Here is a 26419-nt window from a genome sequence, read left to right as displayed (position 1 = left end):
TCCCACCCTAAGCCCTTTATATATATTTAATAAATATCTATTGAGTCTCTGCTAGGTGCCAGGCATTGTTTAGGCCTATGGACATAGCAAAGAATAAAAGACAAAAATCTCTGCTTTTAGGAAACCTAAATATTAGCCAACTTAATCTGAAAACAGCCTTAAGATGTAGATCCTGTGATTATTCCCATTTTAAAGATGACGAACCTGAGGCACAGAGGCTAAGTAACTTACCCAAGATCACATAGCTGTGTAATGGTGAAGCCAGTCAGTATGGACCCTGAGCCTGTGTTCCTAACCAGTAGGCTACTCTGCCTCCTGAAGAGCTATGGGAAAGTGCTTGGCAAACTTTCAAAGACTTTGATAAATTTGAACTCCCATCATTCTTGGTAGGAACACATTGTGTTGTGGGTGCAGTAAAGAGACTGGGCCAGGGAGTTCAGGAACACGTGGAGGGCATGGGTCCTAGAGGTGGCCTTTGGCACATCTTGAGCCAAGAGAACACTAGCTGTGCTGTGACTCCCCAGCCCCTTGCTGGAGACTGTCAAGCTTAGCAGATCCATGTAGAGTAAGGCTGCATGAGGGAGGCTGTAAGACCTCTTCACTGGCAAGTACTTAGCTCTTTGTGGGCTGTTTTCCCCGTTGTTGTGGTCCTAGAGTCCTGTCTTGGTCCCCCTTCTACCGATTTGTTGCCCTTATAGTGGCCCTACCCCACCCCCCTTGCCACAGTCCTCCCATTCAGCCTCCTAGCTCAAGAAGACAAAGGAAAGTTTGACCGTCCCCCACTGGGCTTTTCTGATTTTCTGTTTCCACTGGAACAAAGAAAAGCTCACCAAGTGCTCTCTGATCCTCGGAATGAGAAAGAAAAATAGTTTATCACATGAAGTAACCCGCATACCACCCCCATAGCTCACTAGTCCCAGCCTCTCAGGACGCCCCACATTCCTGGCAGGGCAAGGCAGGGAAGGCGCTTCCCTTCTGCTCAGCTCTCAGGGAGTCCGTGGGATAGTGATGATTTCCATCTGGACTGGCCTGTTTTCCACCCCTTAGGCTCCACCTGTGGCCTGGATGGAGCTGAAGGAAGAACGAAGCATCCTTTCTGCCTCTCTCATCGCTCCAACCATGGGTGAGACTCCTAGACCTTGGTCAACAGATTTCCAGGAGACTCCTGCAAGGGGAAAAGGTTGGGTGGGACCCGGGACAACACTCTTTTAACCCCTCTAAGACTCAATGTTCTCCTCTGAAAATGAGTCTAACAGTGTCTACTTCACATGGTTAGTATGAGGATTAAAATTTAATGTAACAAATGCTTGATAAAAGCTTGGCCCAAACTAGGCCAGGTACAAGAGTTTGGTCTAGGAGAGGAGGTGAGGTTGCTCCAGAGATGGGCCTACCTGGGTGGCAGGTGTCATAGAAGTGTTTGCTCTGGAAAATGGGGTGGATGATATCCCACTGCTGGATTTGCCCAGGCCTTCAGGCCAGAGTGAGGCACACTGCAGGGAGCACAACTGGCCTGGCTGAATGCAGCTGACTGGCAGCCACCGCCCCATCACTATTTGAACAGCTGTGATATGGTGTGTTTACAGATGTGGGGTGAAGATAAGATGGTGCTTTGAAAGAAGTTAAAAAAGAAATGGAGAAATGCAGGGGTGAGGACCTCTGCCCTCATGCCCAGGCGGCATGAGTGGCAGCCCAGTTGGCCAGGCCCTCACCTTGCCCCCAGAGGCTCATAATGCTTGTCCTTAGAGATAATCACATAAAATTATAAACTGCTTTATAAATGGACAAACTGAGGACAGTGAGGGGAAGGAACTTGCCCAAGGTCACCCTGACTGGACCTGCTAACTCCTACAGTCCAGTGATCTCTCTTTCCCCTACATGATCTGTTCCTGAGAATCCCAGATCACATGAGATAGCACAGGGCCACCTCACCGATCCCCACAATCCACTTATTCGTTGATCCCATAAGTCCTTACTGAGTGTCTCCCATGCTCCAGGCATGCTCCTGGTCCAGGCACTAGGAATACCACAGCGGAAAACAGACAAAAGTTCCTGCTCTCATTAAGCTTATATTCTGTGGAGGGAGGTAGACAATAAATAAAACAAATGAGTAACATATGCAATAAGTTATAATGCAATAACTGATTTGGAGAAAAGTGAAACAATGGTGGGGCTCAATGAAAGCTTCATTGAGAAGGTGACATTTGTGGAGAGACCTGAAGTGAGGAAGCGAGCCATGCAGATGCCTAGAAGAAAAGATTTCTAGGCAGAGGGAACAGCAAATGCAAAGCTCCGGGAGGCTGTTTGAGGATCAGTGAGGAGGCCAGTGTGGCTGGTGCAGAGTGCAGGGGGAGTGGCAGGAGAGCAGGAGGTGAAGTCAGACGGGTCAGGGGGTCAGACAGAGTATGCAGGGCCTGTGGGCCATTGTAAGGATGCTGGCTTTTCATTTGAAATAAAGATCTGGTAGAGGGTTTTGAGCAGAGAAAGGACACGAACTGGCTTGTTTTTGCAGGATCACACTGGCTGTTGTGCTGAGAGTAGAGCACAGAGGATCCAAGGTGGAATAGGAAGGAAGGCCTGTTAGGAGGCTGCTGCAAATAAATACCCAGGCGACAGAAGACAGGAGCACAGATCATGGAGGTGATAACAAGCGGTTTGATTCTGGATGTATTTGGAAGGTAGAAACAACATAAGCTGCTAATGGAGTGGATGTGGAATATGCGAGTCAAAAATGACCTTGACATTTGGGTCCTGAGCAATTGGAAAGTTGGGACTGCCACTAACTGAGACGGTGAAAACTGCAGGAGCAGCAGGTTTTGGGGACGGAGGTAGGAGTCTGGTTTGAATAAATCAAGTCTGAGATGCCTATGAGATGCCCAAATGGATGCCTATGGAAGCTATCCCTGTCAAACAGGGGTGGAGGCAGCAGCCGCTCTCCACATCCCTTCCTACCTCATTCATCACTCACTCACTCAGCAAGTATGCAGTGGGCAGGTCCTGGCACTGGGGACACAGCTCCCCGGCTGGCTCCCCCTGTCACCAGTCTCGCCCCCGCTTTCTGTCCATCTAACCTGTGGAGGCTCCAGTGTGGGCCTTCCTTCAGACTCGTCACTCCCTGCCCCAAACCTGCAGCCGGCTCCCCACTGTCTTCAGAGGACAAAAAACCAAGATTCACAGCTACTCACAGCACCTCATTCCTTTTTTTTATAACTTTGATTTTTGATTTTAGGTTCAGGGGTACATGTGCAGGTATACAGGTAAACTGTGTGTCTCAGGGATTTGGGGTATCGATTATTTTGTCCCCATTCCTTACACACTAGTCACATTGGGCAACTCATTGGGGCATGAACATGCCATTGGTATCCATAACTCTGGTCTGCTCAGGGGCTCCCTGTGCCAGTAAGGCCCTGCATCCTTCTCAGCTTGACTTACTCATTTTCTTCCTCTAGTACCTGGGTGAGCCATCTCCTTTCACCCAAAGCCTACCTTCCTCAACTTTTACACACACACACACACACACACACACACACACACACACACACACGGGGGGGGGAGAGAGAGAGAGAGCGCCCCCCTCAGGGATCTCTGAGTCTCTGTCTGCCCTCCCATCTTTCCCTCTATGAGGCTGTTTGCTTCTCCAGGGCAGGGATTGTTTCTTATTTGTTCATCTCTGTAACCCCAGCACTGCCTTTGCCAAAGTAGTCAATAAAGGTATTGAATGAATGAATATACTAATACGTTACGTTAGATACTAAGGGATCAGAGAGAGGAGAAGCATTTGTTTGGGCTAAGGAAAGGGTCAGAGAAAGTGGCTAAGAGATGCCATTGGAGCTAGCTTGTGGAAGACACAGAAATAATTCTCAGTGATACACAACTGAATTTTCCTTCTCACATTGGTTGCAAACTGGCAGCCAGAAGGCTGAATGTGGCTTGCAGATGCTTTTGGTTTGTTTGTTTTGTTTTCTTTTTGGTTTTGGCCTGCCTAGTGTTTTCAAAAGTAATGTAAAAAGACAGACATTATGGTTGGTCACACCGTGAGTTGTCTTACACTTGGCTGACTCTCACATTTATGGTAGGTGCTGGGAGGTGGGTGGGGAGTGTGGCCCTGCATGCACTTGATTTGCCTCTTCTGGTCAGGGAACCCCAGTGCCTATTCCCTGCTCAAAAGTCCTGCTGCTAAGGACAGAGCATCCTTCGCTTATTCAGAGAGAGCCTCCATACCATGCCAGGCCTAGCCAGCTGGTTAGCAGCCATGGGAATGAAGACCCAAATGCTCACCACCTACAGGACCATCATGTCCACCTCAAACCCTCTGGGGTACTTGAGAGCTCTCCTTGTGATGGTGGGAGGGGATGAAGAGGCTGGGCAGTGTGCAGACAGCAGCTGCAGACCAGGCCAGCCCAGGTCTTGGCTTGCCCTGATCCCCAACTACACAAAAGATGGGGAACAGTGACCCCAGAATTCCCTCCATGGCTCCTCTCTCAGTAGGCCATTGCATTTCAGCAGGAAGCCTCACTGTGGGATGATAAGGCTCTTGGCTGAACATAAGGCTCAGGTATGGATCTGCAACCAAAGACTGGGCCTTATCCCGACGGCCTGCTATGCAGGAAGAGCTGGGCCTCCAGGCCACTGGGGGTAGCTGAGTGTGCCAGAAATGGCACAAGTCAATGTGTAGGCTTCCACTGCTTCCAGCTGGAATACTGCAGACCAGTTAGACAAGGAATGGAAACGTTCAGACAGCAGCAATTACTGCCAGAGACACGGGCCCAGCTGGCTATGTGGATATGAAGGTGAAAAAAGTTTCCGCCCCTCCCATCTAGCTGACACTGGGGCTCTCTGGCTTTGTCACCTATAGTTGTTCCTATTGCTGTCAGAGCGCTCTGATTTTACACACTGCAGCTACAGCCAGGTCCCTTAGTGCTGTCACAAACACGTACATAACACACAGCACACCCACAGTCACACCAACACAACATCATGTCCCGCTGTGTTCAGAGTCTTCAGTCTCAGCCACAGTCAAGCCCAATCCGGCTCAGCTCTACTGGCCTTCAGCAACTGTGCTGTCTGACAGCCCCACGAGCGGGTGTACCCACTTCCCCTGGCAGCCGCAATGGTCTTAAGTGTCTCACTTAACGCCTTGCTGACATGAGTTAGTGGCAGTCATGCAAAGGAAACCAAAAACAGAAGAAAAAAAAACCCCCAAAAACCTAAAATTGCTTCTCTAGGGCTTTGAAATGTATTCCATAAAGTTTCTTTGGAAAGTTTGCTTTCTCCATTCTATTTGACTTTGACAAACAGTACTAGGGCTTTGTCTCCCTGAGTTCCTAAGCAGAGGAAGAGGAAAGGGCAGAAACAGGGAGGCAAAGACACACAGTCAATCCCTTTCATCCCAGGAAGCTCCCTGCAGTTGTTTTGGACATATGAAACAGCTTAGTCAGAAACAGTCCTCCTTCTCCCTTTTTCCTTCCTCACCTCCGCACCTCACCCACTATCTCAGATGCCTACAACTGCTACATACAGGTGGACATGTTATTATGTATCCCTAACTGAATAGCCCCTCTACGCCCTCCACATTGATTTTAGGGACAGCCAGGTTCTACAAACACCCAGTGACTGCAGCCATTTGGCCCCACAAGCCATCAGTGCTTCCACTTTGACCCAGTGCCTGACTGCGCCCAGTGATGGGCACATATACCCACACCAGCCTTCTCTGCCCACCTCCCAGTACCTTTCAACCAGATGTTGCCCAAATGTGTGGGACTCAGTTGCTATCCAGACTAAGAGAGTGCCTTCCAGCAGCTGCTGTGTTTGTCTAGCATCTCCCAGTGAGCTGTGCCTTGCCAGCCTGTGGCCAGGCAGATCTGCAGCTCATGTGGCCCTTGGGACTGGCTAATGCAAAGGACCCCAGTGATGAGAATGCTCCCTGACCTTCCCTGCCCTCCACACGTATCTCTATGGGGTCTTAGTGCAAACTGGGCCACTGACAGCCAAAGAGAGAGAGAAAGAGAGAGAAAGACACAGAGAGAGACAGAGAGAGAGAAATGCTTCTAGCACACACCCGTCATTCACCACTTTGTTCTGGAAAGGACCGGGCTAGGCAACTTGGGCTAAATTCACACGTTGTGCCTGCAACCAGTGCCCTCTGTACAGGCCCAGCTGGCTGCCAGTGGGCACGCTGTGCTTGCTCCTTTCTAGTCTATAATTGGGCACCGCTTGTGCTTGGCTATGTAAAGACAATTATTTTCGATGGAATAACATCTCCCTCTGCAGCTGACTGCCAAAGTCAGAAATAATAAAGGCATATACCACTGTTCCTTGGTGGCCTGTTTTGGGAAGGCAAAGTCAGTCTGGCCTGACTGCTATGTTAGATGACACTGGAAACCACTTAAGTAAAGCACTTGCAATTTGTTTCAAAGCAGGTCAAACAGAGAATTCCAGCCATGCCAGAGTTGAAAGGTGAGTAAACGCCCCCTAATCCAAGGGTCACAAATGTAAATACTTTTAGGCACCAAGCGGCTAATGAAAATGAGGGAGGTGGGAAGGTGTAAGAAAATGGGAGAGGGAGTGGGGAACCACAGCGCACGCGCCCTCCAGAAAGGCATTCACAATCACTTTAACGTGCCAACCAACAAAACATGTCTGCAGGCCCTTTGGGCCCAAGGACTGCAAGTTTGAGACACCTGTTGAAGAACAAAGCCCAGAAAGAGGAAGGGACCTATTCAAGGTCACCCAACTGGTCAGTGACAGAGGCCCCTGCACAGCTATTTGGCAAAACGAGTCCTGTGATGGCTTCATCACGCTCATTCTTTCATTCCTTCATTCCTTCATTCCCTCAGCAAACAGGTCCTGATCCCCCATGTCCTAGATACTCTCTTGTGCTGTCACCAGCCCCAGAAGTTAGTCAGGCCTGTTCTGCATCTTCAAGGAGTTCTCAGTCCAGTAGGGAAGTGGCAAGAATAGAGCTTGGAAACAGAGATTGAGAGCAGGTAGCATAGGGTCTCGAAAGCCAGGCTGAGGCATTTGCATTTTATTCTGGAAGCAGCAGGGAAGCCTTGGGGAAGTCTGAGCAAGCCTCAGAAAGCTGTTGTGCAGGAAGATTCATCTAGTGGTGGTGACAAGATGGATTGGTGCCAGGCTGGTGTGGTGGGAGGTGTAACTGGAGGCACAGAAAGTAGTAGGCCTGAGGTGATGAGGTTGGAGGTCATTAACAAGAAAGGGGAAAGGGTGAATGTATAAGACCCTGCAAATCAACAGTGTGAGGAGGGTGGTCCTGGGTATGGGTGTGTGTGTGTAGAGGGGGTTGCCCAGGGGTGAAGGAAAAGGGTTGTTAAGAGGCAAGAAGGCGGCAGAATGAAGATGACTCCCAGGTGGGCTGGATGGCTGGAGCGCCAACAGAGAGGGAGAATGCAGAGGATGTGGGTTGGGGGAAAGTGTGTGGGTGGGGACATCCAAATGTTTTTTTGTGGCAGCAGCCTGTAGACCAATAGAAAGAACCTGGGACAGTCTGTGTTATGTTGTTAGCCTCTCCTTCCTCAGTATGGAAAATTGAGCCTGAGCCTTTTGACCTCTTGACTCTTCCAGATACCCAGAAGTGACCCCTGGGGAAATCCCATTCGGTGCCTTTAGTTGAAACAGTCCAAAGATTTAACAAACACTAATCAAATAAATAACTAAAATACATTTTCCACCCCCGAACTCTTTTTGTCCCCCACTCCAAAACAGCTCTGTGGGAAAGTCAATTTGGGAATTTCCCACATGTGTCTATGACCGCAATGCCAGAACAATGGTCTGAGTCAGCTACAATCTTCAAAATTCTGTATTTGCTTCTCAAATCAAAGGCAGCATGCTGGCTGGCAGAGCCCTGGGGATGCTGTAACATGATTCCCATGTCACCTCAGGGACCACATGGGACTTCTGTGCTGGCTTCCAAAGGCTAATGCCTAAGCCACCAGGTAGAGAGAGCCTGCCAGGCATGCAACTGTACCATCAAACCCTTCCAGATGATCTACTCTCCCCACACCCCAGAGGGATGGTTCATTTGCCTTCAGTTTCCTCTCAAGTCACCCTTTTCATTGCCCTCTGGGAAGAGGCTGCAGCACTGCTGAATGAGCTGGAATCACTATGGGGTTCTAAAAATAGCTAAAGACTGCTAGTCCAAACCTTGGCCACAGAAAAGGGACTTGAAAAGCTGCAGATGAAACTGAAGTTGAAGGATGCTCCTGGCTCTGGAAAAAATAGCAGGGGCTTTGGATTCAACTTTGCTTCAAATCTCAGCTTGACATCCTACCAGATGCCTGGTCTGGTCACAGTTTTCTCATTTCTAAAATTGCAATTATGATATTTCCCTCCCAGGACTACTACAAGGATTAAATGTGATGATGCATGCACAGTTCTTGGCACATAATAAATGCTTAATAAAAATTAGTTTTATCTTTCACATCTTCTGCTTTTAAAGACAAGGTGTTTTAAAAATAAGGACCAAGTGTTTTGCCAAAGCACCACCTGGTGAGAGGGATGGGTGAGGTAGAGAGCTGAGGGGAAGAAGGATGCCACTTCCTTAGCCTACCAAGTGGGGACTCAAAAGATGGCAGCTCGTACTTGATGGAACAAAAACATAGAAGGTGTTGGTATATTGCATAGCTTACTAGGGTAACCAAAAAAGAAATACAAAATAGTGATGAGTTAAACAATGGTGCTAAATCCTTAACTAGCTTAGCAGGAAGTCAACAGATAACCAGAAATTGGTAAACAGACTGCTCTGCCTAGGGAGTAGCCATTCTTTTATTCCTTCAATTTCTTAATAAACTTGCTTTCACTTTACTCTATGAATTCACCCCAAATTCTTTCTTGTGCGAGATCCAATAACCCTCTCTTGGAGGCTGGATCTGGACCCTTCTCCAGTAACATCTTTCTGGCAAACCCCGAAGGAACGATACTGAGGAGACCCCTGACCTAAAGGAAATAGACTGCAGCACTGATTGGCCGACTTTGGGTAAGTGGGGTGGATTTACCAGGATAAAGGATGTGCCCAATTTAGGGGAGTTAGAGTCTCTCCTAAGATAGAGAGGGTTAAAGGCACCTTTTTGTAAAAGGCAAGGACGCTTGACCGACCTTGGGTTAGAAGCCCAACTTAGGAGGGCTAGAGTCCCTCCTGAGATTTAGGGAGTTGGAGGCTCCTCTCAGTAAAGTCCCTCTCACCTAAGAATGAGTTTGGCACTACTATTAACTGTTATTCTCTTTGAATTTATCTGCCTTGCACTCTTTGCTGATGGCTGTAGGTGACAGGATTAGGTACGTACAGGATCATGGGACATGGGGAGCTTTTTCCTCCCTAAAGAGGGAACCTCGAGAGCTGATGTGACTGCTGGAAAAGATCCCTTCAAACAGGTGGCCACCTGAACTTTTCAGTGGGGTTGCAATAGATGGCTCTTTCTCTGGCTACCTGAGCAACTCGCCTTCCCCATCCTGCCGCAGCAATGCTTTTCTCTCTTTCTCTCCTTTCCATTTCTTATCTCGTCTGTTACTCAGGGCGACTGTCTTGCCAGAGACTACATGTTGAAAAATGTCCTTGGAAGCTTAACCTTGTAACCATGTGGCAGTATTTTCTCTTGGTTTCCATTATCCAGCAGACAGGAATTTGGGGGTTCATGTCACAGTTAGCCCTAGAAATTATCTAAAGCAGTTAAAAGCTTTTGCAAATTCAAAATTGGCTGTTCTAGGCTCCTTCTAGGAAGAGCAATGGAAACTGCCCAGTGCTGTAGCTCAGTAGCTAAGGCTTTGTCTCTTCACAGTGGTGGTCTGGGTTCAGGGTTCAATTCCTGCCTTAGGGAATGATTTCTTTCTCTTCTGCCTGTCTGTCTGTCTATTCATATGTGTTGTATGTGTAATGTAAAAGAGCTTTGATTGTTTTAAAAATATGAGCTTAAATCAAATATTTTATCTGAAAAGTAAAAAGTGTGATGCCTTTTAGTTCATGTGACTTTAGTAATCTTTGGGAAATAAAAACAGTTTTAAAGATTATTGGTAAAATAAAAATATCTTCAAAATGTAGAGATTTAGTCTAAATTAGGCCAGATAATAGGTTTGCTAAATTCTTTAAGGTCATAAATTGCTTCTTTGACTTTTCAAAATTGTTCAATTTACCTACCTTGGAGTATTCGATTCTAGATAAGGCCTGGGGACACGTGGAGAGCCAGGCGCCCTAGCTGTACTAGAATGAGTCAGCCGTTGTCTGCACTTCTGTCTGATGTTCTAGACTCCACACCTGGTACATAATTACAATGGCTTACTAGCCAAGTTTTTCACCAAAAGTAAAAGTTGCTAAGAGTTAACAGTGTAACATGTTTTTGAGACTGCTAAAGAAACAGTTTTACATGCAAAGTGTGTAAAGAAAGTGAAATGTGTTTTTGGTAAAAGATTATAACAAGGCATGGGGATGTAAATTTTTTTGCCTAAAGGATTAAAGGGTTATTTTAACTTACATAAGATAAAGCTGAAGGTCTGAGCAAGTTATGGAAGGTTTGTGAAAAACCAATCTTGTAAAATAAATTCTGTGTGTGAACATATTGGCTCAAATTAAAGGGGTATTCAGTTTTTCTGTAAACTGAATGTTGGAATAAAAGCATACTGATTTGGTGCCAGAATCTGGGCCCATGTGTCCGAATAACAGGGTTTTCTTAGAAGACTGATCTGCTTAACAAAAATTATAAAGAGTTATAAGAGGTTTATGAAAATCATACCTTACAGTCAAACTAATTAAAACTGGATAAACTTATAAAATGTTATTTAAAACTAGCTTTAGCCTTAAAAATGCACTAATGCAAACATGAAATTTGTTTTTCTCTTTTAAAAAAGATTTTTACATAATATTAAAAGATAATGAAAGATTTTTGTCTGTGCCTTCGGGTAAATGGTAGGCAAAAAGGGAGGGGAAAAAAAGACAGATTCAAGATTCAGTTGGCCTCATGCTGTCTTTATAGGGTCTTGTTTAAAAAGCTGAGTCTCTCCTCTCTTAGTGAGAATAGGGTTTTGCCTTTTTAAAATATTTATCATTTTGGTTAAATGAGTGACTTACGGTGACCTGGAATTCTTTTTATAATATCAAGTGTCTTAAGCCTTTAATATTTGATAAACTTTCCAAAATGAAATTATAAAGTATGCCTTTTTCTGACCCAATTAATTTTTTAGATATTAGGTCACCTAGAGTCCAAAAGTGACATTTGGCTTATTTGATATAAAAGTCACACAGGAAACACTGTCAAATATAAAATGGTGTTTGGCTTTCCTTGGGCTGTATTTCTAGAAATATGTTACTGGTATGTGCTCCGAAATTATGGGAAACTTTTATAATCCTAAAATAACTTAGCATATGTTATCAGTAATAATTATAATTATTACATAAAATCATTGTATGCCATAGAGGCAACCAAATTTCTTTGTCAGTCATGTTTTTGACTGTGGATGCCCTAAGACATTTTGTCATCCACAAACAATTGTCTTGTTTTGATCCTCTTTAAAAGGTGGTTTATAATCAGCTATAGGACTCTAACAGGTGTTCTTGAATGCAGGTTTCTCATAACTTTGGAGATTATGACATTAGAATAGAGGGAAAAACTTTCAAGACTCATGGAAAGCTGAAATGTTCATGAATATAAAGCAGAACGGAAGTTAACTGAGCAGACTGACCTAATAGAAGACTGAAGTAATTTTTTTAAACTGTGCTTAAAATGTTGCTGATCCTTTTGCTTTGCTTTTCAGAGTCAAGGAAACTTTTTTTTTTTAAAGCTATTTACAGCTTTTAATAATGGAGTAAAGTATACTCCTGTGAACACTACTTGGAGCATATTTGTTTCTCTCTATCTGATTTCTCCAGAATTTGGAAACTAGCTGTGAGTGTTCTTAACTTATAGCAATATAGTTATTTGCATAAGTGTGAGGGGAAGGAAGGCAGCAAACCACACTGCCACGTGTGTACCTATACAACAATCTTGCATGTTCTTCACATGTACCCCTAAACCTAAAATGCAATTTAAAAAAATTTTTTTAAAAAAAGAATCAGTTTTCTTTTGCAAGAGGACACAATTTGAGAAACTGGTTATTTTATCAAGGCTTTGAATGGAATGGTGTGCTTTCCTTTAAGGACTCAAACTTGACTTATAGAGCCAATGAAAGCCCTTTGAGAAACTGGCCTCATACCTTGTCTACACAGTTCCTGTGGTAAGTAAAGAATGTCACTTTCTGACAGGCCCAGGAGCCCCAAGTTATCTTGGGACCTCAAGGGAAGAGGAATTTACTCAACTTATGGATATTTGAGGGCACTAATCCCTGCCTGGGCTCGGCTTTAAAAAGATCTGAGATTCCTTCTGTGAATCAGAGCTCCATTAAAGCCAATTTTAAAAAGGCTTATGTGAAAAATAATTATTCTTACTGTACTTGATACAAATAATCTGACCAAGTATTATAAAGCAAATCAGTCTTTTTTAGTAAAAATGAGAGACTGGAGAGAGAAAAAAAAATTATGTTTCAAGAACTATGGTATACCTGTTATTAGCTTTTAGTCTCATCAGTTGTTTTATTTGTTTTGTTATGTTTGTTTGTTTGTTTTGTTTTGTTTTGCTTTTTAAGACGAGGTTTCACCATGTTGGTCAGGCTGGTCTTGAACTCCCGACCTCAGGTGATTCACCCGCCTTGGCCTCCAAAGTGCTTGGATTACAGGTGTGAGCCACCACGCCCGGCTCATCAGTTGTTTTAAAGTATTTTTCTGCAATTTAGAAGACTCCGCTTATTCCTGTGAATCAACCAGTGGTCTCCAACTGCTTCTCAGAAGAAACAAGAGGGATGAGTAATGTAAAAAATCTGGATCAGTATTCCAATTCTGGGCACAAATTGAAATTGGCTAGCAACCCCACATCAGCTTGGTTCCAACAATTGCCTAGTTCATGGAAAGCTTTCTCATTTAGTTTACTTGGAATAATTTTGCTTATTTTGCTTTACTGTTGTGGAATATATTGCTGTTGTACTCTGTGGAGAAATAAGCTTACTGAATGTTTTCTTACACTGAATACTTATTAATCTTCAATATACCACCTTTTGTCAGAACTCAAAGTTGTGAATGGCCCACAACATACTGATGCTTTCTGACAGAGCTCCTCTCTACCCTGGGAGCAAGAGCTCTAATAGTTAGACAGGAATATCATCACCCTTACTCAGCCTGAAGAAGTTACAGAAGATGGATCTTTGTCCCTCTGCAACCCTTAGGATTAAGGGTTGTCTTATAAAAGGGAGAGGGGAAATGTCAGAGGTGGTTGAACCACAGCAACTCCATCTTGAATAGAGGCTGGGTAAAATAAGGCTGAGACCTGCTGGGTTGCAGTCCCAGTGCGTTAGGCATTCTTAGTCACAGGATGAGATAAGAGGTCGGCACAAAACGCTGGTTATAAAGACCTTACTGATAAAACAGGCTGTGGTAAAGAAGCTGGCTAAACCCACTAAAATCAAGATGGTGATGAGAGTGACCTCCAGTCGTCGTGACTGCTACACTCCCACCAGCGCCATGACAGTTTACAAATGCCATGGCAATGTCAGAAAGTTACCCTATACAGTCTAAAAAGGGGAGGCATGAAGAATCCACCCCTTGTTTAGAATGTCATTGAGAAATAACCATACCTTTTTCAAGTCCATCATGGTAGCCTTGGGTAGTTCTTTTCTCATTCCTTTTTTTTTTTCTTTAAGAGTTTGTTTTGTTTTGTTTTGTTTTGTTTTGTTTTGTTTTGTTTTGTTTTAAGAAACAGTGTCTCACTCTGTTGCCTGGGCTACAGTGCAGTGGTGTGATCATGCTTCACCGCACCCTCAAGCTCCTGGGCCTCCTTCACACCTCAGCCTCCAGAATAGCTGGCACTTCAGGTGTATGCCACCAGACTTGGCTAATCTTAATTTCTTTTTCTTTCTTTTCTTTTCTTTTCTTTTTTTTTTTTTTTTTTTTTTTTTTTTTGTAGAGATGGGACCTCACTATGCTTTTCAGGCTGGTCTTGAACTCCTGGGCTCAAGCAATCCTCCCACCTTGGCCTCCCAAAGTTCTGGGATTATGGGCATGAGTCATGGCACCCAGCAAAAGTTAGATACTGAAATATAATTCACATACCATACAATTCAACCAATTAAAGCAGACAATTCAATGGCTTTTTAGCATATTCCCAGAGTTATACATTCATCATCATAGTCAACTTTAGATCATTTCCCTGTGATAGTGGAAAAAAAGACCGTTTTTTTTCTCTGTTCTCACACCACAACAATCAACACAGAAACTTCTGTGACCAAATGTGTGAGATTTTTGTCCCCCATGTTCACCAAATAAGCAATCAGTTCTGCAGTGGACACAGATGTTCTCCAGTTCAATTCTGACACTATTACCTGAAGATAGTCTCAGATCTCACAGGTTGAAGGTTCAGTCCCCAAGACTGCATCCCCCCCACTTCTTCACACACCAGTTTCAAGTTTTGACCTCTGGAACTTCTGGCCAACCAGCTTCAAACTGGAGTTCCCATGACCCCTTCTTTGGGTTCTATTAGTTTGCTAAAGCAGCTCACAGAACTCAGGGAGACACTTATGTTTACTGGTTTATGATAAAGGACACAACACATGATACAGGTGAAGAGATGCATAAAGCAAGGAATGTATGTGGGAAGGGGCACAGAACTTCCGTGTCCTACTTGGATAGGCCACCCTCCATGAATCTTCACATGTTCAGTTATCCAAAAGCTCACTGGACCCTGTTATTTTGAGTTTTTATGGAGGCTTCATTATGTAGGCATGATTGTTTAAGTGATTGGCCATTAGTGATCAACTTCACCTTCAGCCCCTCTCCCATCCCTGGAGGTTGGGCTGAAAGTACCAACCCTCTATTCATGCCTTGGTCTTTCCAGTGACCAGTCCCTATCCTTGGTCTACCTAGGGACTGCCAACCATCAGTCAACTCATTGGCATACAAAAAGACATCATATTGGAGACTCCAAGGATTTTAGGAGTTGTATTCCAGGAAATGGAGACGAAGACCAAATATATATCTCATAATATTACACCCCCCCGAAGGAAACCCTATACTTATTAGCTCCCTATTACCCTCCACACTCCAGCCCCTGGAAACCACTAGCCTTTATGGATTTGCCTAATCTGAGCAGTTTATAGAAATGGAATCATATAGTATGTGGACTTTTGTGTCTGGCTTCTTTCACTTAGCCTGGTGTTGCAAGGTTCATCCATGTTGTAGCATATATCAGTACTTCATTAAATTTTATGGCTGATTCCATCATATGAATATACCACAACTGTTTATCCACTCATACACCGAAGAACATTTGGGTTGTTTCCATCTTTTGGCTATTACAAATAATGCTCCTATGAACATTTATGTATAAGTTTTTTTTTTTTTTAATGTGGACATATGCTTTTATTTCTCTTAAGTACATACCTAGGAGTAGAATTACTGGGCCATATGGTAACCTGGGTCATATGTTTCACCTTTTGTTTGACCGCTGGACAGTTTTCCACAAAGGCTGCACCATTTAACATTCCTACCAGTGGTATTTGAGAGTTCCAGTCACTCCATATCCTCATCAACACTTATTATCTGTATGTTCGATTACAGCCAATCTATTGTGTGGGAAGTGGCATCTCATGTGGTCTTGATTTAGATTTCCCTCATGGATAGTGATGTTGAGCATCTTTTCTTGTGCTTGTTGGCCATTTGTACATCTTCTTTGGAGAACTGTGTATTCAGATTTTTGTCCATTTTTAAGTTGAGTTGTTTGTCTTTTTATCATTGAGATTTTTTTTTTTTTGAGATGGAGTCTTGCTTTGTTGCCCAGGCTGGAGCACAGTGGTGTGATTTCAACTTACTGCACTTCTGCCTCCCAGGTTCAAGCAATTCTCTGCTTCAGCCTTCTGAGTAGCTGGGATTCCAGGTGCCCACCACCACACCTGGCTAATTTTTGTATTTTTTAAATAGAGATGGGGTTTCACCATCTTGGCCAGGCTGATCTTGACCTCCTGAACTCGCAATACACCCTCCTCAGCCTCCCAAAGTGCTAGGATTACAGGCATGAGCCATTATTGTTGATTTTTAAGTGTTCTTTATATATTTTAGATATAAGTTCTTTATCAGATATATGATTTACAAAACTTTTTTTTTGAGACAGTCTTGCTCTGTTGCCCAGATTAGAGTGCAGTGGCATGATCTCTGCTCACTGCAGCCTCCACCTCCTGGGTTCAGACAATTCTTGTGCCTCAGCCTCCTGAGTAGCTGGGACTACAGGTGTGTGCCACCATGTCCGGTTGATTTTTGTGTTTTAAAAAGAGATGGGGTTACACAGTGTTTGCCAGGTTGGTCTCGAAATCTTGACCTCAAGTGATCCACTGGCTTTGGCCTCCCTAAGTGTTGGGATTACTGGTGTGAGCCACTGCATCTGGCCATAAGATTTACAAAACTTTTATCCCATTCTTTGGGTTGTCTTTTCCTTTTCTTGATGGTGACCTCTGAAACATAAATTTTTTTTGCTTGGTAAAGTTCAATTTATCTAGTTTTTCTTTTGTATTTTGTGCCTTTGGTGTTATATCTAAAAACCCATTGCCTACTTCAAGTTTACAAAGATTTATAACTACACTGTCTTCTATGGGTATTTTGTATTTTGTGCCTTTGGTGTTATATATAAAAACCCATTGCCTAATTCAAGTTTACAAAGATTTATAACTATACTGTCTTCTATGGGTATTACAGCTTTAGCTCTTACATTTATGTTGTTGATCCATTTTGAGTTACCTTTTGTACATGATGTAAGGTTAGGAGTACAAATTATTCGTTTTTGTATGTAGATTCTCCTTTTTTATTTCAAGGGGTAACACCCTAGTTGAAAACTGGGTCTAGGGAAAATAATTGCGAAGATCATTGATTAGGTCTCTATCAGGCATTCACATACACTACCTCTTATTTTTACAGTAACTCTTCAGGGTATATGTTTCTACTATCTTCTTCTTATAGTTGATCAAAGTAAGACAGATTAACTTGTCCCATGTTGCACAACTGACAAGAGGCAGAGCTAGGATTTGCATCAGGCCCATCTGTCTCCAAAGCTCAGACTCACTGTGCTGCACTGCATTACAAGTAGGCTTCATTCTGTCCATTGATTTCTTTTAACTTAGCCTCATGTACATATGTACACCCACATACATACACACCCACACAAATGCACACACACACACGTGCACACACACACACACACACTAGCCCTCTGTTTGGCATGTAAAAAGTGCTTGCGACACCTAGGCTACATGAGCACAGGTTGTTGTTGACAACAGCTGGCTGGGCAAGATGTGAGCCGAAGATAGGCTAAAAGATGCCAGGGCCAGGGCCAGCCTAACAGAAATATAAACAGAGCCTCAGCATTGAGTACTGAATGTGCCAACAGCTTCTGGTCTGATGCAGGGGTGCCATTCCACTCCACCATGACTGAATAAAGTGACTGGCTGGAAAACCTCTTTCTTCTAGTCCCATGCAGAGTGAGGTTAAGGACCTATAGTGACTGGTTTGTTGGGCCTGACAATCTGTGCAGGATTATCTCAGAGGCTGTTCCCAGCAGTGTCCTGGCACCAAATAAGAGCCTTATGGCTGCAGTTGAGAATAAAGCATCACCCAAGGGCAGGGGCTGGCAGGGCCAAGGGAGGGATATGACAGTAGTCCAAGATTCCCTTATAAAGGCACGTGCTCTAATCAGGGGCTGAGAATGCATGGAAATGTGAGAACTAGCTAGTAAAGGAAAACCTAAAAGAGAAGTTTAAGGGATGCCTAGTGATATCTTAGTTTCTTTCCTAATAGTAATGAGAATAGTTACTTAGATTAAAGCATCCTATGTGGCAGGTACTGTGCTGAGCACTTTAGATGTATTGATTTGTTTACTCCTTATAACAACCCCATGATAGAGACACTATGAAGTCTCTAGTTTTCACACATGAGAAAATTGAGGTCAAGGGAGGTTAGGTAACCCACAGCCACACAGAGAGTAAGTAGAAAGGATGAAATCTGAACCCAGGCCAACCCTCGCCAGAGTCTGTGCACTTATGCTAGTGCGCTGCACAAATGCAAGCAGTATGTAATAAGGGAGGTGGGAGAAAGGAGTATGGTCACCTCCTTCTAGAAATTTGTTTAAGATTTCAGAAACTTTCCACCATCTTCCTAATGAGGTGTCTGGAGCACTTTGAAAAGATATTAAATGTCTACAAATAGAAGGTGGGGTGATGATTAAGACTGTGGTTTTGGTTATTGGAACAGGTCAAGAAACAAGAGAGACTGGACAGGTGTGGTGGCTCACGCCTGTAATCCTCATAGTTTGGGAGGCCGAAGACGGTGGATTGCTTGAGCTCGGGAATTGGAGACCAGCCTGAGCAACATGGCGGAAACCCAGCTCTACAAAAAATTGGCTGGGCACACACCTGTAGTGACAGGTACTGCAGGGCTGAGGTGGGAGGATCACTTGAGCCCAGGAGGTTAAGACTGCAGTGAGTCAAAATTGTGCCACTGCACTCCAGCCTGAATGACAAATTGAGGCACTGTCAAAAAAAAGGAGAGAGACTGACACCAAGTTTGAGCACATACATTCATGAAGGACAAATACTAGCTACTGTTTATAAAAGAGCTTACTGTATGTGAGGCAATGTTCTGAGAGCTTTCATGTACTATTTTACTTAATCATCAGAACAATCCTGTGAGGTAGGTATTATTATTATCCACCCCTTTACAGATGAGAAAACAAGACATAACATTTCCAAGCTTACTAGAGATTTAAGTAGCCAAATGGAGATTTGAATCTGGGAGGTCTGTTTCTCCAACTGAGGAACCTAACTGGTATGCTAACCTGATCTTGCCGAAGCCTTTAAGGGAGGGCTTAACCACACCTGCTAAAAAGGAGCCAAACAATTATGTTACCCTCTTGGCCCCAAAGCACCTAGCCAATCCTTTCTTGCTTTGCAACTTGTTCTAAATCTAGTTTTAAAAATCCCTTGTGTTGACTTCAGCAGCTTTCACAAGCATCAGCATATCCTGGCCCCAACCCACCCCATACCATTCTCACACAGTTACACCACTCTTTCAGATTGGTTTCTCATAGAGAAAAAACAATGCCCTACAGCTTTCCCTAGGGAGAAATGAATCGCATGTCTCTCTTGTGTCTTCCTGTCCCTGTGTGTTTGTTTGTCTCTAAGGTGTAGTGGAAAAACAACAGGCTTTAGTCAGACAGATCTGGAGTCAACTCCCGCTTCCTCCACTTCCAGATCGGGAAGCTTTGGGCAGGAAACTTAGCCTCAGTTCACTCATCTGTGAAATGAGGATAATCATAGTAGCTGCCTCACAGGTTACCAGAGGGATGAAAGTGTAAGATAGTAAGAACACATAGCACTACAGCGGAGAAGAAAAATGAATAAGACAGGAGCGTAGTGTGGCTGAAGCCAGAGCAAGAGGGTCTTTGAATGTCTAGACAAAGAGGCTAAACTATTTAAGAAGCAGTGGAGCCTTTGAAGGTCTTTGCAACAGTGGATGACACAATTGTGTTTAACATTTATTAAGTACCTACTCCAGCTTAGGCATGGTTCTTTACCAAGTCTTCACAACAGGCCTATCAGGAGGTATAACCACTTTTCCTATTTTGCAGAAAAGGAAACAGAGATTCAGAAAGATGAATTCACTTGCCAAAATTACCTAGCTTATAAATGTCAGCTGGGACTCAATCTACACAGCCAGATCACAGAGTACAAGCCTTTCAACACAAAACTCTGTTATTTTGAGTGAATTATGTTGTATATCGTAGACTGGGTAAAGGGGAGCATGAAACAGAGACCAGTTAGATGGCCATTATGGTCATCCAGATGACAATGCTTAAAGGCAGGGACCACAGTGGGCCAGTGAAATGGGGATATGACCTTAGCAGGCAGCCTTCTAGAACTGGTCAACCGAGTTAATGTGGGAGACAGGGGAGTTAAATCCAGCCCAGAGATATGGGGGGTTTTGCCACTTTCCCCAGGTTCTCGAGGGGGAAAAGAATAGTTGTCAACATTTAAAAGTGGGACAGTTTACATTAAAATCTGGAGTTTCTGTCTTCTCTTGAAGACCTGTAGGTTCTGACAGCACTGGGCTGTTATTCCCACAGGATACTAGTGGTGGGGCCAGCAGCAGCTTTTCCCCCGAGACAGAGAGGTACATGCCCCAAGACTCTCTGGGATCTGCTTCTCTCCTTCATCTGACCACTGCAAACCAGGATGGTGGGAGGAATGGTGATGAGAAAGGAGCTAGCTTCGGAGAGGAAAGAAGTACCGTCACTATAAAGTAAGCAAGCTCAGAGCCAAGAGGAGGAGAGAAAGCAGCCAAAGGAAGGGGCAGGGAATGGGCCTGGAGATAATAATTGGCATAATAAGAAGGGTCTAAGGTCAAGGAAAGGAGGGTATCATGGGGTCTAGGCTTTTTAGAGAGGCAGTTGAAAACATTTATTGATAAGGAGAGAGGGGAGAGGAAGAGAGAGACAGAGAGACAACTTTGGGCTGTGGAGAAGCATTGTCTAAAATCCAAATATTCTGGCAAAAGCTAAGAGACAATACTGTTTTGGGCACAAAGGAGCAGTGGATGTCCACAAACAAGACACATACGTGCTGAACAAAGGGGAAGAGAAGTTGTAGCTACCATGGCCGAGTCTTCTCTTTGGAGTCCCATACTTCTTTAAAATGGACTATTCCCTTGATAAAATGGTGAGGATGAGCAGACTAAGAAGAGATACAATTGAGGAGAGGGTGGCAAATCCAAAGGAGGTTATCTTTCCCAGTGGCACAGCCCTATCACACTTTCCACTAAGGTAGGAATTTCTAATGACCAGTGATAATGAGCTTTTTTTCATATGTTTGTTGGCTGCAGAAATGCAAATCAAAACCACACTGAGATACCATCTCATGCCAGTTAGAATGGCGATCATTTAAAAATCAAGAGACAAGAGATGCTGGAGAGGATGTGGAAAAATAAGAATGCTTTCACACTGTTGGTGGGAGTGTAAATTAGTTCAACCATTGTGGAAGACAGTGTGGCGATTCCACAAGGATCTGGAAATAGAAATATCATTTGACCCAGCAATCCCATTACTGGGTATATACCCAAAGGATTTTAAATCATTCTGTTATAAAGATGCATGCACACGTATGTTTATTGTGGCACTGTTTACAACAGCAAAGACTTGGAACCAATCCAAATGCCCATCAACAATAGACTGGGTAAAGAAAATATGGCACATATACACCATGGAATACTATGCAGCCATAAAAAAGGATGAGTCCATGTCCTTTGCAGGGACATGGATGTAGTTGGAAACAATCATTCTCAGCTAACTGACACAAGAACAAAAAGCAAACAACACATGTTCTCACTCATAAGTGGGTACAGAACAATGAGAACACATGGGCACAGGGAGAGGGACATCACACACTGGGGCCTATTGGAGGGTGGGCGGCTAGGGGAGGGATAGCAGTGGGTGGGAGGATTGGGGAGGGATAACATTAGGAGAAATAGCTAATGTAGATGACAGGGTGATGGATGCGGCAAACCACCATGGCACGTGTATACCTATGTAACAAACCTGCATGTTCTGCATATGTACCCCAAAACTTAAAGTATATACATATTTTTTAAAAGGTAGAAGTTTCACAGTCTGGCTAGTGTTCAGGGAGGGAGAAAGCAAGACAGAAAGAAGGAAAATGAGCTCTTGCTAACAGTCAGCATGGAAGGGATCACTAAAGCAGTTCAAAGTCATAGCAATGTCACAATCTGCTTTTCTGCATTTGTGGACCCAGCCTATATGTTTCTAGAGACCGGATGAGGGGCTGTTTTGTATGGCCTTGCCAATATTTGCTGAACATAGTTTTTCTCTATAAAAAATTTAAAAAATATGTCAAACCATAGCTGGAGCAACAGCAGAAAAGGCCCCATTTAACTCACAAGGGTTCCCAGGGGTGAGATTATTTCTGCTGCTCCAGGGATCAGAATGTTTTACATATAATTACTACTGTTTCCCCTTCTTTATTCTGGAGAATAGCTACTTTGCAAAACGTCAACATTTATGTGATAAGTCTCAAACTCTTTAGTTATTTATTTATTTATTTTAAGTAAGCCTCACACTGTGACACCATTTCACTGTTCTATATGCTTTCTTTCCTCCTGAATAAAATCTTGAGTTTGAGCTGAATTGAGTTCTAGTAGAAATGATATGTAGAGAAGCTCACACCAAAAATTTTTTTGCCACTGTCACAATTTTCAGTAAGGGGACAGGACTTACAGAATGGCTGTGTTGGAAGTAGATGCTTCTCCTCAGTGAAACAACCATTTCACTGGTGAAAATTTTTTAAATAACCATTTAAAGTCTCTGGAAATTGTCCTCAGAGCACAGAGGAAGTGGAGAAACATTTATTCAGGAAAATCTACGAAATATTGGTAAGTACAGGCAGAGTCTGTGGCATTTGAGTCATGACCTGCTCCAGTTCTGCCCTTTACCAGCACTGCACCATGTTACAGAAGCACTGCTCTGGATCGGTGTGGCCAAGAAAGCAAGGCTCTCTATTCCCCCAGCTCCAAGTTTATGGGCTTCGGCGTCACTCCAGGAGCATGTCTCATCTCCCCCAGCTCAGTATTGCAGAAGTTCAATTCCGGGTGAAAGTGGCCAAGAGAACTGGGCTTCCTTCTCTCACCCAGCCCCAACTTGTAGGACAGAATTCCAGGCACAACAGGCCAAGAATGCTAGGCCTCAATCATCCTACCCCAGCTGGCTAATAGGATGCAAGCTTCATATTGGGAGAGGCAAGCTGAGAACACCAGGGACTCCCATTCCCTCCCCAGTGCCCACTCTTTTTTTTTTTTCTTTTTTTGAGATAGAGTGCGGCTTTGTTGTCAGGTGCCAGGCACCAGGCTGGAGTGCAGAGGCACGATCGCAGCTCACTGCAACCTCCGCCTCCCAGGTTCAAGCAATTTTCCTGCCTCAGCCTCCCGAGCAGCTGGGACTACAGGTGCGCACCACCACACCCAGCTAATTTTTGTATTTTTCAGTAGAGACGGGGTTTCACCATGTTGGCCAGGATGATCTCGATCTCTTGACCTCGTGATCCGCCCACCTCAACCTCCCAAAGTGCTGGCATTACAGGCATAAGCCACCACGCCCGGCCCCAGTGCCCACTCTTGGAGTAAGGGGTGTCACTCCAGGAGAACCAGAAAGTCTCCCACCCCGAGCTCCAGTGCAGTGGCTTAGAGGTTCTGCCGGGGCAGACCCTGAAGGCAAGCCATAAGGATGGAGAGCTCCACAGTCCTGTCCTAAGGGGACTGGTTATTTAGAACAAAGCATGGAGAACTTCATGCCTAATGGCACTGCCAAAAACAATGGAGATGTTGGTGGCAGGCAATTAAGACGGGGCTAGTAGCTTCATGAAACTAGTAGCAACAAGAAAAATGGCAGACCAACCAGAAGGTTGCCAGAGAAAACCATGGAAAGAAGCAGCTAAGAAGACAACTCATGGGATCACACTCGTCCCTATGAACTTAGAAGGCTGTGCACGTGTACTATGCTGCATCTACTTCAGGAGCAATCAAAACAGGGCATGGGACAGACTGGAACACATTCTCCACGCCACACATAATTCAAGCAATAAATGACACAAGACTTACTGGCTCACAACCTATGACCAATCCCTGATTAAACAATAAGCTACTCTACGCGAGAGGCCACTCCTAGGCAGCCAGGCTTAAAATTAAATCACACCCATCGTTGGAGGTCTGAAAGACTAGGCCCTTTCAGGAATGACTGGAGAGAAAACTAAACTGCTAATTCTTGTTGAACGTGGAGCAAAACTGTAAACTCCTTGACTTGTGAAAACAGTCTCCAAGCCACACACACACACACACACACACACACACACACACCCAACAATAAAGATAAGCAATAGAGATTTTTCAGTCTGAAGAACAACAAAATGAACAGAGACTCACAGAAGTGTAAGACAGCATTAAGTGCACCAACATATACATACATAATGGTAGTACCAGAAAAAGAGATGACAGAGAAAGGGACAGACAAAATATTTAAAGAAATACTGGCTGCAAACAACCCAAATTTGATTAAAAACATTAATATGCACATCTAATAAGCTCAATGAACTTCTAGCAGGATAAAGACAAAGAGATCCATGCCTAGATGCATCAGTTGTTGAAATATTGAAGTATTGAAGGACAAAAAGAAAATCTTGAAAGCAGGAGGAAACACTTAACTCATCATATACAAGGAAAACTCAGTAAGAAATGTGACACATCTACACTATAGAATACTATGCAGCCATAAAAAATGACAAGTTCATGTCCTCTGTAGAGGCATGGATGAATCTAGAAACCATCATTCTCAGCAAACTGGCACAAGAACAGAAAACCAAACACTGCATGTTTTCACTCATAGGCAGGTGATGAAAAATGAGAACACTTGGGCACAGGGTAGGGAACCACACTCACAGGGCTAGGTGTGGGAGTGGAGGGGAGTGGGGGAAGGACAGTTGCAGGGTGGGGAGGATGGGGAGGGATAACACCAGGAGAAATGCCTGATGTAGGTGACGGGGAGTGGGGGCGATGGAGACAGCAAACCATGATGGCATGTATGTACCTATGCAGCAATCCTGCAGGATGCAGGATGTGCACATGTACCCCAGAGCCCAAAGTACAATTTTTAAAAAAAAGAAAGAAAGAAAAAATAAAAAAAAATTAACAGCTAACTTCCCAACAGAAACAGTGGAAAGCAGAAAGTATTGAGATGACATATTCAAAATGCAGAAAGAAAAGTCAAAACAAAAAACTGTCAACCCTTAAGCCCAGCATAACTATCAATTAAAAATGAAAGCAAAATAAAAACAAATACTAAGTGAATCCATTGTCCACATACCTGCCTTACAGAAACTACTAAAGGAAGTTTCTCGGGCTGAAAGGGAGTGACACTAGACAGCAATTTTTTTTTTAGAGATGGGGGCTCACTCTGTTGCTCAGGATGGAATGCAGTGGCATAATCATAGCTCACTGCAGCCTCAAACTCCTGGGCTCAAACCGTCCTCCTGCCTCAGTATCCCAAGTAGCTAGGACTACAGATGCATGCCACTACACCTGGCTGAGATAGAAATTTAAATTCACACAAATAACTAAAGAGCTCTAGTAAATGTAGTTATGTAGGTAATGATAAAAGAATAATTACATATTTTTTCCTATTTTCTTAAATAATTTAGAAAGTAACCATAAATAATATCTATAAAATTGCATTGTTCCATATAATATATAAAAATATAATATATTTGACAACAACAGGGTAAGGGAGGTGGTTAGGAACAGAGCTGCAATGGAATATGGAAATGACACTAGATGGTAATTCAAATCCACAGAAATAAATGAATAGAACCAGCAATGGTAATTAAGAAGGTTAGTATTTTTTAAACTCTATAAATATATTCATGCTCTCTCTTCTTCTATTAGCTTATTTAAAAGACATAAGATTACATCAAGTAATAATGGTAATCAAGTGTTGTTAGATGTGTAACATACATGGACATAATATATATAATAATAATAGCACAAAAATGGGGAAGGGAGCTATATAAAAATAAAGTTTCTGTAGCTCACTGAAATTAACATACTACAAATCTGAAGTAGATTCTGACAAGTTAAGATGTATATCATAAACCTTAGGACAACAATTAAGAAAAAAATATTTTTTAAGTTTAAAAATAATTAAATAAATTAAAATGCTACATTAGAAAATACCTAATGCAAAACAAGGCAGTAAAAGATGAACAGAGGTTAAAAAAAAAAAGACATGAAACATACAGAAAACAAAAAGCAAAACTGAAGCTGAAGCAGGAAGATCACTTGAGGCCAAGAGTTTGAAACCAGGATGGGCAATATAGAAAGACCCTGTCTCTACAAAAAATTAAAAAATCAACCCGGCATGGTGGCACACACCTGTAGTCCTAACTACTCAGGAGGCTGAAGGAAGAAAATTGCTTGAGCCCAGGAGTTGGAGGCTGCAGTGAGCAATGACTACACCAATGCACTCCAACCTGGGTGACAGACTCTTTACAAGAGAAAATCTAAAAAGCAAAACTTGCTTAAGGAACCAGAGAAAGAGAAGCAAACTAAGTTCAAGGCAAGAAGAAAGAAGGAAATGATAAAAGAGGAAATAAATGAAATAAATAATAGAAAAGTAGAGAAAATTAACAAAATAAAAAACTGGTTATTTGAAAAAGCAATGAACAAAACTGACAAATCTTTAACTAGACTGACCAGAAGAAAATTAGAAAAGACTCATCACTACTGACCTTACAGAAATAAAAA

The 26419-nt window shown here is 43.3% G+C and overlaps 1 protein-coding gene across 1 annotated transcript in view; it reads right to left on the bottom strand.

Annotated features, from left to right (window-relative positions):
• The window catches only part of NHSL2 (NHS like 2), a 248776-nt gene that overhangs the window by 157073 nt on the left and 65284 nt on the right, over positions 1 to 26419 (bottom strand). The window lies entirely within an intron of this gene.

Source organism: Saimiri boliviensis, chromosome X (genome assembly GCF_048565385.1).
Source record: "Saimiri boliviensis isolate mSaiBol1 chromosome X, mSaiBol1.pri, whole genome shotgun sequence".
NCBI lineage: Eukaryota > Metazoa > Chordata > Mammalia > Primates > Cebidae > Saimiri > Saimiri boliviensis.
This window is presented reverse-complemented; position numbering and strand designations above follow the sequence as displayed.